The sequence below is a fragment of the Schistocerca gregaria genome, chromosome 10 (genome assembly GCF_023897955.1).
Source record: "Schistocerca gregaria isolate iqSchGreg1 chromosome 10, iqSchGreg1.2, whole genome shotgun sequence".
Taxonomy (NCBI): domain Eukaryota; kingdom Metazoa; phylum Arthropoda; class Insecta; order Orthoptera; family Acrididae; genus Schistocerca; species Schistocerca gregaria.
The window spans coordinates 23,854,305-23,869,987 of NC_064929.1; the positions used below are offsets into that span (position 1 = coordinate 23,854,305).

At 48.7% G+C, this 15,683-nt stretch overlaps 3 non-coding genes across 3 annotated transcripts; all 3 read left to right on the forward strand.

The window, feature by feature from the left end:
- The first annotated feature begins 1,915 nt into the window (after positions 1 to 1,915).
- Trnaa-ggc (transfer RNA alanine (anticodon GGC)) lies at positions 1,916 to 1,987 on the forward strand. The gene has a single exon. It is a non-coding gene; the product is annotated as a tRNA-Ala (tRNA).
- Positions 1,988 to 5,084: 3,097 nt separating this feature from the next.
- Trnaa-ggc (transfer RNA alanine (anticodon GGC)) lies at positions 5,085 to 5,156 on the forward strand. The gene has a single exon. It is a non-coding gene; the product is annotated as a tRNA-Ala (tRNA).
- Positions 5,157 to 9,832: 4,676 nt separating this feature from the next.
- Positions 9,833 to 9,904, forward strand: Trnaa-ggc (transfer RNA alanine (anticodon GGC)). Its single transcript has one exon. It is a non-coding gene; the product is annotated as a tRNA-Ala (tRNA).
- The last annotated feature ends 5,779 nt before the right edge of the window (positions 9,905 to 15,683 follow it).

Here is a 15,683-nt window from a genome sequence, read left to right on the forward strand (position 1 = left end):
AGTAAAGAGCGAGGCACTGAGTTGGCATGAATAATGGAGTGCACAATGGGGCTCGAGATGTGTTTGTTACCTCAGGTGCTGTATGATTGTCGTCAAGGAGTGAAAACGGAGCAATTTGTGACGGCTCTTTCAATTTAAGACGTTAAAAACAGACGGAATTTTCATTTGTAATACCAGAGCATCGAAACTACTTGGTACTTTTGTGTATATGAACGGGTCCGCGCCTTTGTACTCTGCTCCCTTCACCGCTACAAACCAACCAACCATCGTGTCCGTGCGCATCTGAGTCGCAAAGAATGGGGAATAGCGCAGTTTGCTCGTGCATGGGGCGTTGCTCAGTTGGTAGAGCGTTCGCTTGGCATGTGAAAGGTCCAGTGTTCAAGCCGTGGTGCCTACATTTTTTGTGGTCAGTGCATGGTAAGTGTTGGTCGCGGCGAACCTAAAGGCACGCAAGATGTTGCAAAGCCAGCGTCACAGACTGATATGATGTATACTGACGTAAGGAGAGCAAGATGTAAGTGTGGGGACCGGCTGTTATCGAGGTGTCATCGAGTGCAGATCTGTCTTAGGTATCGCGGCTTAACCTCATTGAAGTCTAGAGGGTGGACAACACGTTGGTCTTACTCAGAGCGCTGTCCGAATTCTATTTTCGACGTTATACGTGCCACTTTCATTGTGGCCAACTACGATTCGATATAGAATGCACGAAACCTGAAAGACACCCTAACGGATACATAGAGAGTAGTGTTTGTCTGCTGAATAATGGGAGTGCAAGGGTCTGTGTCGTCTATATGGCTGTATGTAGCACCATTAGTCTTCGGGGGGGCGGGCGTAGCTCAGATGGTAGAGCGCTCGCTTAGTATGCGAGAGGAACTGGCATCAATACCCAGTGCCTCCAGAATTTTTAACACACCTACATGCGCACCTTGCCATGCAAGTGGAATAATTCACAACCAGCAGATGTGTCTAGGAAGATACAAGCGAATGATTAGCATCCACAATTGACAAGCGTGCTGTTATTAGTGCGCAGGAAGCACCCTCCTCCCACGCCTACACTTAATTTAGAAACAGTACAAGTGTTCCTGTAAGATTCTCAAGTCTATGTCGGAAAGATCTGCCTTGCGCTGAGTTCACGTAAATTCCACTGCACATTCCTATTCTTTGCATGCAGTCAGCTGCTACTGGTGTTGTTAGTTGTGACTGCTGATAACAGATGCCGTAGCAATCAATTCATGGAGTGAGTTGTATGTTTTGCGGTAGTCTGTCTCTGACAAGCAAGCACAGGTGACATAGGTGCGAACACAGGAAGCTTGCAGACCCTCGCTGCCTGCAGACACCGAGCAGCCACACTAGGAGGGCGGCCTAAGCCGTAGGCGAAATGTGCTCATTCGCTTTGGCGCGACGTCGAACTATAAATAATGCTGTCACTAGCATGAGCGTTGCGTGAGCGACGTGGAAAGTCGGAAAAGTCGGCTGCGAGGGTGAATGCCAAGTTTGGGGAGCGTTTCGTAGTATGCGCAATGCAATGGAGACGCGGAAACTAAATGTGGCCCAGTGTTTTGCAGTTGGACGACAAGATTGGTACACAGTAGTAAAGAGCGAGGCACTGAGTTGGCATGAATAATGGAGTGCACAATGGGGCTCGAGATGTGTTTGTTACCTCAGGTGCTGTATGATTGTCGTCAAGGAGTGAAAACGGAGCAATTTGTGACGGCTCTTTCAATTTAAGACGTTAAAAACAGACGGAATTTGCATTTGTAATACCAGAGCATCGAAACTACTTGGAACTTTTGTGTATATGAACGGGTCCGCGCCTTTGTACTCTGCTCCCTTCACCGCTACAAACCAACCAACCATCGTGTCCGTGCGCATCTGAGTCGCAAAGAATGGGGAATAGCGCAGTTTGCTCGTGCATGGGGCGTAGCTCAGTTGGTAGAGCGTTCGCTTGGCATGTGAAAGGTCCAGGGTTCAAGCCGCGGCGCCACCATTTTTTGTTGTCAGTGCATGGTAAGTGTTGATCGCGGCGAACCTAAAGGCACGCAAGATGTTGCAAAGCCAGCGTCACAGACTGATATGATGTATACTGACGTAAGGAGAGCAAGATGTAAGTGTGGGGACCGGCTGTTATCGAGGTGTCATCGAGTGCAGATCTGTCTTAGGTATCGCGGCTTAACCTCATTGAAGTCTAGAGGGTGGACAACACGTTGGTCTTACTCAGAGCGGTGTCCGAATTCTATTTTCGACGTTATACGTGCCACTTTCATTGTGGCCAACTACGATTCGATACATAATGCACGAAACCTGAAAGACACCCTAACGGATACATAGAGAGTAGTGTTTGTCTGCTGAATAATGGGAGTGCAAGGGTCTGTGTCGTCTATATGGCTGTATGTAGCACCATTAGTCTTCGGGGGGGCGGGCGTAGCTCAGATGGTAGAGCGCTCGCTTAGTATGCGAGAGGAACTGGGATCAATACCCAGTGCTTCCAGAATTTTTAACACACCTACATGCGTACCTTGCCATGCAAGTGGAATAATTCACAACCAGCAGATGTGTCTAGGAAGATACAAGCGAATTATTAGCATCCACAATTGACAAGCGTGCTGTTATTAGTGCGCAGGAAGCAGCCTCCTCCCACGCCTACACTTATTTTAGAAACAGTACATGTGTTCCTGTAAGATTCTCAAGCCTATGTCGGAAAGATCTGCCTTGCGCTGAGTTCACGTAAATTCCACTGCACATTCCTATTCTTTGCATGCAGTCAGCTGCTACTGGTGTTGTTAGTTGTGACTGCTGATAACAGATGCCGTAGCAATCAATTCATGGAGTGAGTTGTATGTTTTGCGGTAGTCTGTCTCTGACAAGCAAGCACAGGTGACATAGGTGCGAACACAGGAAGCTTGCAGACCCTCGCTGCCTGCAGACACCGAGCAGCCACACTAGGAGGGCGGCCTAAGCCGTAGGCGAAATGTGCTCATTCGCTTTGGCGCGACGTCGAACTATAAATAATGCTGTCACTAGCGTGAGCGTCGTGGAAAGTGGGAAAAGTCGGCTGCGAGGGTGAGTGCCAAGTTTGGGGAGCGTTTCGTAGTATGCGCAGTGCAATGGAGACGCGGAAACTTATTGTGGCCCAGTGTTTTGCAGTTGGACGACAAGATTGGTACACAGTAGTAAAGAGCGAGGCACTGAGTTGGCATGAATAATGGAGTGCACAATGGGGCTCGAGATGTGTTTGTTACCTCAGGTGCTGTATGATTGTCGTCAAGGAGTGAAAACGGAGCAATTTGTGACGGCTCTTTCAATTTAAGACGTTAAAAACAGACGGAATTTTCATTTGTAATACCAGAGCATCGAAACTACTTGGTACTTTTGTGTATATGAACGGGTCCGCGCCTTTGTACTCTGCTCCCTTCACCGCTACAAACCAACCAACCATCGTGTCCGTGCGCATCTGAGTCGCAAAGAATGGGGAATAGCGCAGTTTGCTCGTGCATGGGGCGTTGCTCAGTTGGTAGAGCGTTCGCTTGGCATGTGAGAGGTCCAGTGTTCAAGCCGTGGTGCCTACATTTTTTGTTGTCAGTGCATGGTAAGTGTTGGTCGCGGCGAACCTAAAGGCACGCAAGATGTTGCAAAGCCAGCGTCACAGACTGATATGATGTATACTGACGTAAGGAGAGCAAGATGTAAGTGTGGGGACCGGCTGTTATCGAGGTGTCATCGAGTGCAGATCTGTCTTAGGTATCGCGGCTTAACCTCATTGAAGTCTAGAGGGTGGACAACACGTTGGTCTTACTCAGAGCGCTGTCCGAATTCTATTTTCGACGTTATACGTGCCACTTTCATTGTGGCCAACTACGATTCGATATAGAATGCACGAAACCTGAAAGACACCCTAACGGATACATAGAGAGTAGTGTTTGTCTGCTGAATAATGGGAGTGCAAGGGTCTGTGTCGTCTATATGGCTGTGTGTAGCACCATTAGTCTTCGGGGCGGCGGGCGTAGCTCAGATGGTAGAGCGCTCGCTTAGTATGCGAGAGGAACTGGGATCAATACCCAGTGCCTCCAGAATTTTTAACACACCTACATGCGTACCTTGCCATGCAAGTGGAATAATTCACAACCAGCAGATGTGTCTAGGAAGATACAAGCGAATTATTAGCATCCACAATTGACAAGCGTGCTGTTATTAGTGCGCAGGAAGCACCCTCCTCCCACGCCTACACGTAATTTAGAAACAGTACAAGTGTTCCTGTAAGATTCTCAAGTCTATGTCGGAAAGATCTGCCTTGCGCTGAGTTCACGTAAATTCCACTGCACATTCCTATTCTTTGCATGCAGTCAGCTGCTACTGGTGTTGTTAGTTGTGACTGCTGATAACAGATGCCGTAGCAATCAATTCATGGAGTGAGTTGTATGTTTTGCGGTAGTCTGTCTCTGACAAGCAAGCACAGGTGACATAGGTGCGAACACAGGAAGCTTGCAGACCCTCGCTGCCTGCAGACACCGAGCAGCCACACTAGGAGGGCGGCCTAAGCCGTAGGCGAAATGTGCTCATTCGCTTTGGCGCGACGTCGAACTATAAATAATGCTGTCACTAGCGTGAGCGTTGCGTGAGCGACGTGGAAAGTCGGAAAAGTCGGCTGCGAGGGTGAGTGCCAAGTTTGGGGAGCGTTTCGTAGTATGCGCAATGCAATGGAGACGCGGAAACTAAATGTGGCCCAGTGTTTTGCAGTTGGACGACAAGATTGGTACACAGTAGTAAAGAGCGAGGCACTGAGTTGGCATGAATAATGGAGTGCACAATGGGGCTCGAGATGTGTTTGTTACCTCAGGTGCTGTATGATTGTCGTCAAGGAGTGAAAACGGAGCAATTTGTGACGGCTCTTTCAATTTAAGACGTTAAAAACAGACGGAATTTGCATTTGTAATACCAGAGCATCGAAACTACTTGGAACTTTTGTGTATATGAACGGGTCCGCGCCTTTGTACTCTGCTCCCTTCACCGCTACAAACCAACCAACCATCGTGTCCGTGCGCATCTGAGTCGCAAAGAATGGGGAATAGCGCAGTTTGCTCGTGCATGGGGCGTAGCTCAGTTGGTAGAGCGTTCGCTTGGCATGTGAAAGGTCCAGGGTTCAAGCCGCGGCGCCACCATTTTTTGTTGTCAGTGCATGGTAAGTGTTGATCGCGGCGAACCTAAAGGCACGCAAGATGTTGCAAAGCCAGCGTCACAGACTGATATGATGTATACTGACGTAAGGAGAGCAAGATGTAAGTGTGGGGACCGGCTGTTATCGAGGTGTCATCGAGTGCAGATCTGTCTTAGGTATCGCGGCTTAACCTCATTGAAGTCTAGAGGGTGGACAACACGTTGGTCTTACTCAGAGCGGTGTCCGAATTCTATTTTCGACGTTATACGTGCCACTTTCATTGTGGCCAACTACGATTCGATACATAATGCACGAAACCTGAAAGACACCCTAACGGATACATAGAGAGTAGTGTTTGTCTGCTGAATAATGGGAGTGCAAGGGTCTGTGTCGTCTATATGGCTGTATGTAGCACCATTAGTCTTCGGGGGGGCGGGCGTAGCTCAGATGGTAGAGCGCTCGCTTAGTATGCGAGAGGAACTGGGATCAATACCCAGTGCTTCCAGAATTTTTAACACACCTACATGCGTACCTTGCCATGCAAGTGGAATAATTCACAACCAGCAGATGTGTCTAGGAAGATACAAGCGAATTATTAGCATCCACAATTGACAAGCGTGCTGTTATTAGTGCGCAGGAAGCAGCCTCCTCCCACGCCTACACTTATTTTAGAAACAGTACAAGTGTTCCTGTAAGATTCTCAAGCCTATGTCGGAAAGATCTGCCTTGCGCTGAGTTCACGTAAATTCCACTGCACATTCCTATTCTTTGCATGCAGTCAGCTGCTACTGGTGTTGTTAGTTGTGACTGCTGATAACAGATGCCGTAGCAATCAATTCATGGAGTGAGTTGTATGTTTTGCGGTAGTCTGTCTCTGACAAGCAAGCACAGGTGACATAGGTGCGAACACAGGAAGCTTGCAGACCCTCGCTGCCTGCAGACACCGAGCAGCCACACTAGGAGGGCGGCCTAAGCCGTAGGCGAAATGTGCTCATTCGCTTTGGCGCGACGTCGAACTATAAATAATGCTGTCACTAGCGTGAGCGTCGTGGAAAGTGGGAAAAGTCGGCTGCGAGGGTGAGTGCCAAGTTTGGGGAGCGTTTCGTAGTATGCGCAGTGCAATGGAGACGTGGAAACTTATTGTGGCCCAGTGTTTTGCAGTTGGACGACAAGATTGGTACACAGTAGTAAAGAGCGAGGCACTGAGTTGGCATGAATAATGGAGTGCACAATGGGGCTCGAGATGTGTTTGTTACCTCAGGTGCTGTATGATTGTCGTCAAGGAGTGAAAACGGAGCAATTTGTGACGGCTCTTTGAATTTAAGACGTTAAAAACAGACGGAATTTGCATTTGTAATACCAGAGCATCGAAACTACTTGGAACTTTTGTGTATATGAACGGGTCCGCGCCTTTGTACTCTGCTCCCTTCACCGCTACAAACCAACCAACCATCGTGTCCGTGCGCATCTGAGTCGCAAAGAATGGGGAATAGCGCAGTTTGCTCGTGCATGGGGCGTAGCTCAGTTGGTAGAGCGTTCGCTTGGCATGTGAAAGGTCCAGGGTTCAAGCCGCGGCGCCTCCATATCTTGTTGTCAGTGCATCATAAGTGTTGATCGCGGCGAACCTAAAGGCACGCAAGATGTTGCAAAGCCAGCGTCACAGACTGATATGATGTATACTGACGTAAGGAGAGCAAGATGTAAGTGTGGGGACCGGCTGTTATCGAGGTGTCATCGAGTGCAGATCTGTCTTAGGTATCGCGGCTTAACCTCATTGAAGTCTAGAGGGTGGACAACACGTTGGTCTTACTCAGAGCGGTGTCCGAATTCTATTTTCGACGTTATACGTGCCACTTTCATTGTGGCCAACTACGATTCGATACATAATGCACGAAACCTGAAAGACACCCTAACGGATACATAGAGAGTAGTGTTTGTCTGCTGAATAATGGGAGTGCAAGGGTCTGTGTCGTCTATATGTCTGTATGTAGCACCATTAGTCTTCGGGGCGGCGGGCGTAGCTCAGATGGTAGAGCGCTCGTTTAGTATGCGAGAGGAACTGGGATCAATACCCAGTGCCTCCAGAATTTTTAACACACCTACATGCGTACCTTGCCATGCAAGTGGAATAATTCACAACCAGCAGATGTGTCTAGGAATATACAAGCGAATTATTAGCATCCACAATTGACAAGCGTGCTGTTATTAGTGCGCAGGAAGCACCCTCCTCCCACGCCTACACTTAATTTAGAAACAGTACAAGTGTTCCTGTAAGATTCTCAAGCCTATGTCGGAAAGATCTGCCTTGCGCTGAGTTCACGTAAATTCCACTGCACATTCCTATTCTTTGCATGCAGTCAGCTGCTACTGGTGTTGTTAGTTGTGACTGCTGATAACAGATGCCGTAGCAATCAATTCATGGAGTGAGTTGTATGTTTTGCGGTAGTCTGTCTCTGACAAGCAAGCACAGGTGACATAGGTGCGAACACAGGAAGCCTGCAGACCCTCGCTGCCTGCAGACACCGAGCAGCCACACTAGGAGGGCGGCCTAAGCCGTAGGCGAAATGTGCTCATTCGCTTTGGCGCGACGTCGAACTATAAATAATGCTGTCACTAGCGTGAGCGTTGCGTGAGCGTCGTGGATAGTCGGAAAAGTCGGCTGCGAGGGTGAGTGCCAAGTTTGGGGAGCCGTTCGTAGTATGCGCAGTGCAATGGAGACGCGGAAACTTATTGTGGCCCAGTGTTTTGCAGTTGGACGACAAGATTGGTACACAGTAGTAAAGAGCGAGGCACTGAGTTGGCATGAATAATGGAGTGCACAATGGGGCTCGAGATGTGTTTGTTACCTCAGGTGCTGTATGATTGTCGTCAAGGAGTGAAAACGGAGCAATTTGTGACGGCTCTTTCAATTTAAGACGTTAAAAACAGACGGAATTTTCATTTGTAATACCAGAGCATCCAAACTACTTGGAACTTTTGTGTATATGAACGGGTCCGCGCCTTTGTACTCTGCTCCCTTCACCGCTACAAACCAACCAACCATCGTGTCCGTGCGCATCTGAGTCGCAAAGAATGGGGAATAGCGCAGTTTGCTCGTGCATGGGGCGTAGCTCAGTTGGTAGAGCGTTCGCTTGGCATGTGAAAGGTCCAGTGTTCAAGCCGCGGCGCCTACATTTTTTGTGGTCAGTGCATGGTAAGTGTTGGTCGCCGCGAACCTAAAGGCACGCAAGATGTTGCAAAGCCAGTGTCACAGACTGATATGATGTATACTGACGTAAGGAGAGCAAGATGTAAGTGTGGGGACCGGCTGTTATCGAGGTGTCATCGAGTGCAGATCTGTCTTAGGTATCGCGGCTTAACCTCATTGAAGTCTAGAGGGTGGACAACACGTTGGTCTTACTCAGAGCGGTGTCCGAATTCTATTTTCGACGTTATACGTGCCACTTTCATTGTGGCCAACTACGATTCGATACATAATGCACGAAACCTGAAAGACACCCTAACGGATACATAGAGAGTAGTGTTTGTCTGCTGAATAATGGGAGTGCAAGGGTCTGTGTCGTCTATATGGCTGTATGTAGCACGATTAGTCTTCGGGGGGGCGGGCGTAGCTCAGATGGTAGAGCCCTCGCTTAGTATGCGAGAGGAACTGGGATCAATACCCAGTGCCTCCAGAATTTTTAACACACCTACATGCGCACCTTGCCATGCAAGTGGAATAATTCACAACCAGCAGATGTGTCTAGGAAGATACAAGCGAATTATTAGCATCCACAATTGACAAGCGTGCTGTTATTAGTGCGCAGGAAGCACCCTCCTCCCACGCCTACACTTAATTTAGAAACAGTACAAGTGTTCCTGTAAGATTCTCAAGCCTATGTCGGAAAGATCTGCCTTGCGCTGAGTTCACGTAAATTCCACTGCACATTCCTATTCTTTGCATGCAGTCAGCTGCTACTGGTGTTGTTAGTTGTGACTGCTGATAACAGATGCCGTAGCAATCAATTCATGGAGTGAGTTGTATGTTTTGCGGTAGTCTGTCTCTGACAAGCAAGCACAGGTGACATAGGTGCGAACACAGGAAGCTTGCAGACCCTCGCTGCCTGCAGACACCGAGCAGCCACACTAGGAGGGCGGCCTAAGCCGTAGGCGAAATGTGCTCATTCGCTTTGGCGCGACGTCGAACTATAAATAATGCTGTCACTAGCGTGAGCGTCGTGGAAAGTCGGAAAAGTCGGCTGCGAGGGTGAGTGCCAAGTTTGGGGAGCGTTTCTTAGTATGCGCAGTGCAATGGAGACGCGGAAACTTATTGTGGCCCAGTGTTTTGCAGTTGGACGACAAGATTGGTACACAGTAGTAAAGAGCGAGGCACTGAGTTGGCATGAATAATGGAGTGCACAATGGGGCTCGAGATGTGTTTGTTACCTCAGGTGCTGTATGATTGTCGTCAAGGAGTGAAAACGGAGCAATTTGTGACGGCTCTTTCAATTTAAGACGTTAAAAACAGACGGAATTTTCATTTGTAATACCAGAGCATCGAAACTACTTGGTACTTTTGTGTATATGAACGGGTCCGCGCCTTTGTACTCTGCTCCCTTCACCGCTACAAACCAACCAACCATCGTGTCCGTGCGCATCTGAGTCGCAAAGAATGGGGAATAGCGCAGTTTGCTCGTGCATGGGGCGTAGCTCAGTTGGTAGAGCGTTCGCTTGGCATGTGAAAGGTCCAGTGTTCAAGCCACGGCGCCTACATTTTTTGTTGTCAGTGCATGGTAAGTGTTGGTCGCGGCGAACCTAAAGGCACGCAAGATGTTGCAAAGCCAGCGTCACAGACTGATATGATGTATACTGACGTAAGGAGAGCAAGATGTAAGTGTGGGGACCGGCTGTTATCGAGGTGTCATCGAGTGCAGATCTGTCTTAGGTATCGCGGCTTAACCTCATTGAAGTGTAGAGGGTGGACAACACGTTGGTCTTACTCAGAGCGGTGTCCGAATTCTATTTTCGACGTTATACGTGCCACTTTCATTGTGGCCAACTACGATTCGATACATAATGCACGAAACCTGAAAGACACCCTAACGGATACATAGAGAGTAGTGTTTGTCTGCTGAATAATGGGAGTGCAAGGGTCTGTGTCGTCTATATGGCTGTATGTAGCACCAATAGTCTTCGGGGCGGCGGGCGTAGCTCATATGGTAGAGCGCTCGCTTAATATGCGAGAGGATCTGGGATCAATACCCAGTGCCTCCAGAATTTTTAACACACCTACATGCGCACCTTGCCATGCAAGTGGAATAATTCACAACCAGCAGATGTGTCTAGGAAGATACAAGCGAATTATTAGCATCCACAATTGACAAGCGTGCTGTTATTAGTGCGCAGGAAGCACCCTCCTCCCACGCCTACACTTAATTTAGAAACAGTACAAGTGTTCCTGTAAGATTCTCAAGCCTATGTCGGAAAGATCTGCCTTGCGCTGAGTTCACGTAAATTCCACTGCACATTCCTATTCTTTGCATGCAGTCAGCTGCTACTGGTGTTGTTAGTTGTGACTGCTGATAACAGATGCCGTAGCAATCAATTCATGGAGTGAGTTGTATGTTTTGCGGTAGTATGTCTCTGACAAGCAAGCACAGGTGACATAGGTGCGAACACAGGAAGCTTGCAGACCCTCGCTGCCTGCAGACACCGAGCAGCCACACTAGGAGGGCGGCCTAAGCCGTAGGCGAAATGTGCTCATTCGCTTTGGCGCGACGTCGAACTATAAATAATGCTGTCACTAGCGTGAGCGTTGCGTGAGCGTCGTGGAAAGTCGGAAAAGTCGGCTGCGAGGGTGAGTGCCAAGTTTGTGGAGCGTTTCGTAGTATGCGCAGTGCAATGGAGACGCGGAAACTTATTGTGGCCCAGTGTTTTGCAGTTGGACGACAAGATTGGTACACAGTAGTAAAGAGCGAGGCACTGAGTTGGCATGAATAATGGAGTGCACAATGGGGCTCGAGATGTGTTTGTTACCTCAGGTGCTGTATGATTGTCGTCAAGGAGTGAAAACGGAGCAATTTGTGACGGCTCTTTCAATTTAAGACGTTAAAAACAGACGGAATTTTCATTTGTAATACCAGAGCATCGAAACTACTTGGTACTTTTGTGTATATGAACGGGTCCGCGCCTTTGTACTCTGCTCCCTTCACCGCTACAAACCAACCAACCATCGTGTCCGTGCGCATCTGAGTCGCAAAGAATGGGGAATAGCGCAGTTTGCTCGTGCATGGGGCGTAGCTCAGTTGGTAGAGCGTTCGCTTGGCATGTGAAAGGTCCAGTGTTCAAGCCGCGGCGCCTACATTTTTTGTTGTCAGTGCATGGTAAGTGTTGGTCGCGGCGAACCTAAAGGCACGCAAGATGTTGCAAAGCCAGCGTCACAGACTGATATGATGTATACTGACGTAAGGAGAGCAAGATGTAAGTGTGGGGACCGGCTGTTATCGAGGTGTCATCGAGTGCAGATCTGTCTTAGGTATCGCGGCTTAACCTCATTGGAGTCTAGAGGGTGGACAACACGTTGGTCTTACTCAGAGCGGTGTCCGAATTCTATTTTCGACGTTATACGTGCCACTTTCATTGTGGCCAACTACGATTCGATACAGAATGCACGAAACCTGAAAGACACCCTAACGGATACATAGAGAGTAGTGTTTGTCTGCTGAATAATGGGAGTGCAAAGGTCTGTGTCGTCTATATGGCTGTATGTAGCACCATTAGTCTTCGGGGGGGGGGGCGGGCGGGCGTAGCTCAGATGGTAGAGCGCTCGCTTAGTATGCGAGAGGAACTGGGATCAATACCCAGTGCTACCAGAATTTTTAACACACCTACATGCGCACCTTGCCATGCAAGTGGAATAATTCACAACCAGCAGATGTGTCTAGGAAGATACAAGCGAATTATTAGCATCCACAATTGACAAGCGTGCTGTGATTAGTGCGCAGGAAGCACCCTCCTCCCTCGCCTACACTTAATTTAGAAACAGTACAAGTGTTCCTGTAAGATTCTCAAGCCTATGTCGGAAAGATCTGCCTTGCGCTGAGTTCACGTAAATTCCACTGCACATTCCTATTCTTTGCATGCAGTCAGCTGCTACTGGTGTTGTTAGTTGTGACTGCTGATAACAGATGCCGTAGCAATCAATTCATGGAGTGAGTTGTATGTTTTGCGGTAGTCTGTCTCTGACAAGCAAGCACAGGTGACATAGGTGCGAACACAGGAAGCTTGCAGACCCTCGCTGCCTGCAGACACCGAGCAGCCACACTAGGAGGGCGGCCTAAGCCGTAGGCGAAATGTGCTCATTCGCTTTGGCGCGACGTCGAACTATAAATAATGCTGTCACTAGCGTGAGCGTCGTGGAAAGTCGGAAAAGTCGGCTGCGAGGGTGAGTGCCAAGTTTGGGGAGCGTTTCGTAGTATGCGCAGTGCAATGGAGACGCGGAAACTTATTGTGGCCCAGTGTTTTGCAGTTGGACGACAAGATTGGTACACAGTAGTAAAGAGCGAGGCACTGAGTTGGCATGAATAATGGAGTGCACAATGGGGCTCGAGATGTGTTTGTTACCTCAGGTGCTGTATGATTGTCGTCAAGGAGTGAAAACGGAGCAATTTGTGACGGCTCTTTCAATTTAAGACGTTAAAAACAGACGGAATTTTCATTTGTAATACCAGAGCATCGAAACTACTTGGTACTTTTGTGTATATGAACGGGTCCGCGCCTTTGTACTCTGCTCCCTTCACCGCTACAAACCAACCAACCATCGTGTCCGTGCGCATCTGAGTCGCAAAGAATGGGGAATAGCGCAGTTTGCTCGTGCATGGGGCGTAGCTCAGTTGGTAGAGCGTTCGCTTGGCATGTGAAAGGTCCAGTGTTCAAGCCGCGGCGCCTACATTTTTTGTTGTCAGTGCATGGTAAGTGTTGGACGCGGCGAACCTAAAGGCACGCAAGATGTTGCAAAGCCAGCGTCACAGACTGATATGATGTATACTGACGTAAGGAGAGCAAGATGTAAGTGTGGGGACCGGCTGTTATCGAGGTGTCATCGAGTGCAGATCTGTCTTAGGTATCGCGGCTTAACCTCATTGAAGTCTAGAGGGTGGACAACACGTTGGTCTTACTCAGAGCGGTGTCCGAATTCTATTTTCGACGTTATACGTGCCACTTTCATTGTGGCCAACTACGATTCGATACATAATGCACGAAACCTGAAAGACACCCTAACGGATACATAGAGAGTAGTTTTGTCTGCTGAATAATGGGAGTGCAAGGGTCTGTGTCGTCTATATGGCTGTATGTAGCACCAATAGTCTTCGGGGCGGCGGGCGTAGCTCATATGGTAGAGCGCTCGCTTAATATGCGAGAGGAACTGGGATCAATACCCAGTGCCTCCAGAATTTTTAACACACCTACATGCGCACATTGCCATGCAAGTGGAATAATTCACAACCAGCAGATGTGTCTAGGAAGATACAAGCGAATTATTAGCATCCACAATTGACAAGCGTGCTGTTATTAGTGCGCAGGAAGCACCCTCCTCCCACGCCTACACTTAATTTAGAAACAGTACAAGTGTTCCTGTAAGATTCTCAAGCCTATGTCGGAAAGATCTGCCTTGCGCTGAGTTCACGTAAATTCCACTGCACATTCCTATTCTTTGCATGCAGTCAGCTGCTACTGGTGTTGTTAGTTGTGACTGCTGATAACAGATGCCGTAGCAATCAATTCATGGAGTGAGTTGTATGTTTTGCGGTAGTCTGTCTCTGACAAGCAAGCACAGGTGACATAGGTGCGAACACAGGAAGCTTGCAGACCCTCGCTGCCTGCAGACACCGAGCAGCCACACTAGGAGGGCGGCCTAAGCCGTAGGCGAAATGTGCTCATTCGCTTTGGCGCGACGTCGAACTATAAATAATGCTGTCACTAGCGTGAGCGTTGCGTGAGCGTCGTGGAAAGTCGGAAAAGTCGGCTGCGAGGGTGAGTGCCAAGTTTGTGGAGCGTTTCGTAGTATGCGCAGTGCAATGGAGACGCGGAAACTTATTGTGGCCCAGTGTTTTGCAGTTGGACGACAAGATTGGTACACAGTAGTAAAGAGCGAGGCACTGAGTTGGCATGAATAATGGAGTGCACAATGGGGCTCGAGATGTGTTTGTTACCTCAGGTGCTGTATGATTGTCGTCAAGGAGTGAAAACGGAGCAATTTGTGACGGCTCTTTCAATTTAAGACGTTAAAAACAGACGGAATTTTCATTTGTAATACCAGAGCATCGAAACTACTTGGTACTTTTGTGTATATGAACGGGTCCGCGCCTTTGTACTCTGCTCCCTTCACCGCTACAAACCAACCAACCATCGTGTCCGTGCGCATCTGAGTCGCAAAGAATGGGGAATAGCGCAGTTTGCTCGTGCATGGGGCGTAGCTCAGTTGGTAGAGCGTTCGCTTGGCATGTGAAAGGTCCAGTGTTCAAGCCGCGGCGCCTACATTTTTTGTTGTCAGTGCATGGTAAGTGTTGGTCGCGGCGAACCTAAAGGCACGCAAGATGTTGCAAAGCCAGCGTCACAGACTGATATGATGTATACTGACGTAAGGAGAGCAAGATGTAAGTGTGGGGACCGGCTGTTATCGAGGTGTCATCGAGTGCAGATCTGTCTTAGGTATCGCGGCTTAACCTCATTGGAGTCTAGAGGGTGGACAACACGTTGGTCTTACTCAGAGCGGTGTCCGAATTCTATTTTCGACGTTATACGTGCCACTTTCATTGTGGCCAACTACGATTCGATACAGAATGCACGAAACCTGAAAGACACCCTAACGGATACATAGAGAGTAGTGTTTGTCTGCTGAATAATGGGAGTGCAAAGGTCTGTGTCGTCTATATGGCTGTATGTAGCACCATTAGTCTTCGGGGGGGGGGGGGGGGGGCGGGCGGGCGTAGCTCAGATGGTAGAGCGCTCGCTTAGTATGCGAGAGGAACTGGGATCAATACCCAGTGCTACCAGAATTTTTAACACACCTACATGCGCACCTTGCCATGCAAGTGGAATAATTCACAACCAGCAGATGTGTCTAGGAAGATACAAGCGAATTATTAGCATCCACAATTGACAAGCGTGCTGTTATTAGTGCGCAGGAAGCACCCTCCTCCCACGCCTACACTTAATTTAGAAACAGTACAAGTGTTCCTGTAAGATTCTCAAGCCTATGTCGGAAAGATCTGCCTTGCGCTGAGTTCACGTAAATTCCACTGCACATTCCTATTCTTTGCATGCAGTCAGCTGCTACTGGTGTTGTTAGTTGTGACTGCTGATAACAGATGCCGTAGCAATCAATTCATGGAGTGAGTTGTATGTTTTGCGGTAGTCTGTCTCTGACAAGCAAGCACAGGTGACATAGGTGCGAACACAGGAAGCTTGCAGACCCTCGCTGCCTGCAGACACCGAGCAGCCACACTAGGAGGGCGGCCTAAGCCGTAGGCGAAATGTGCTCATTCGCTTT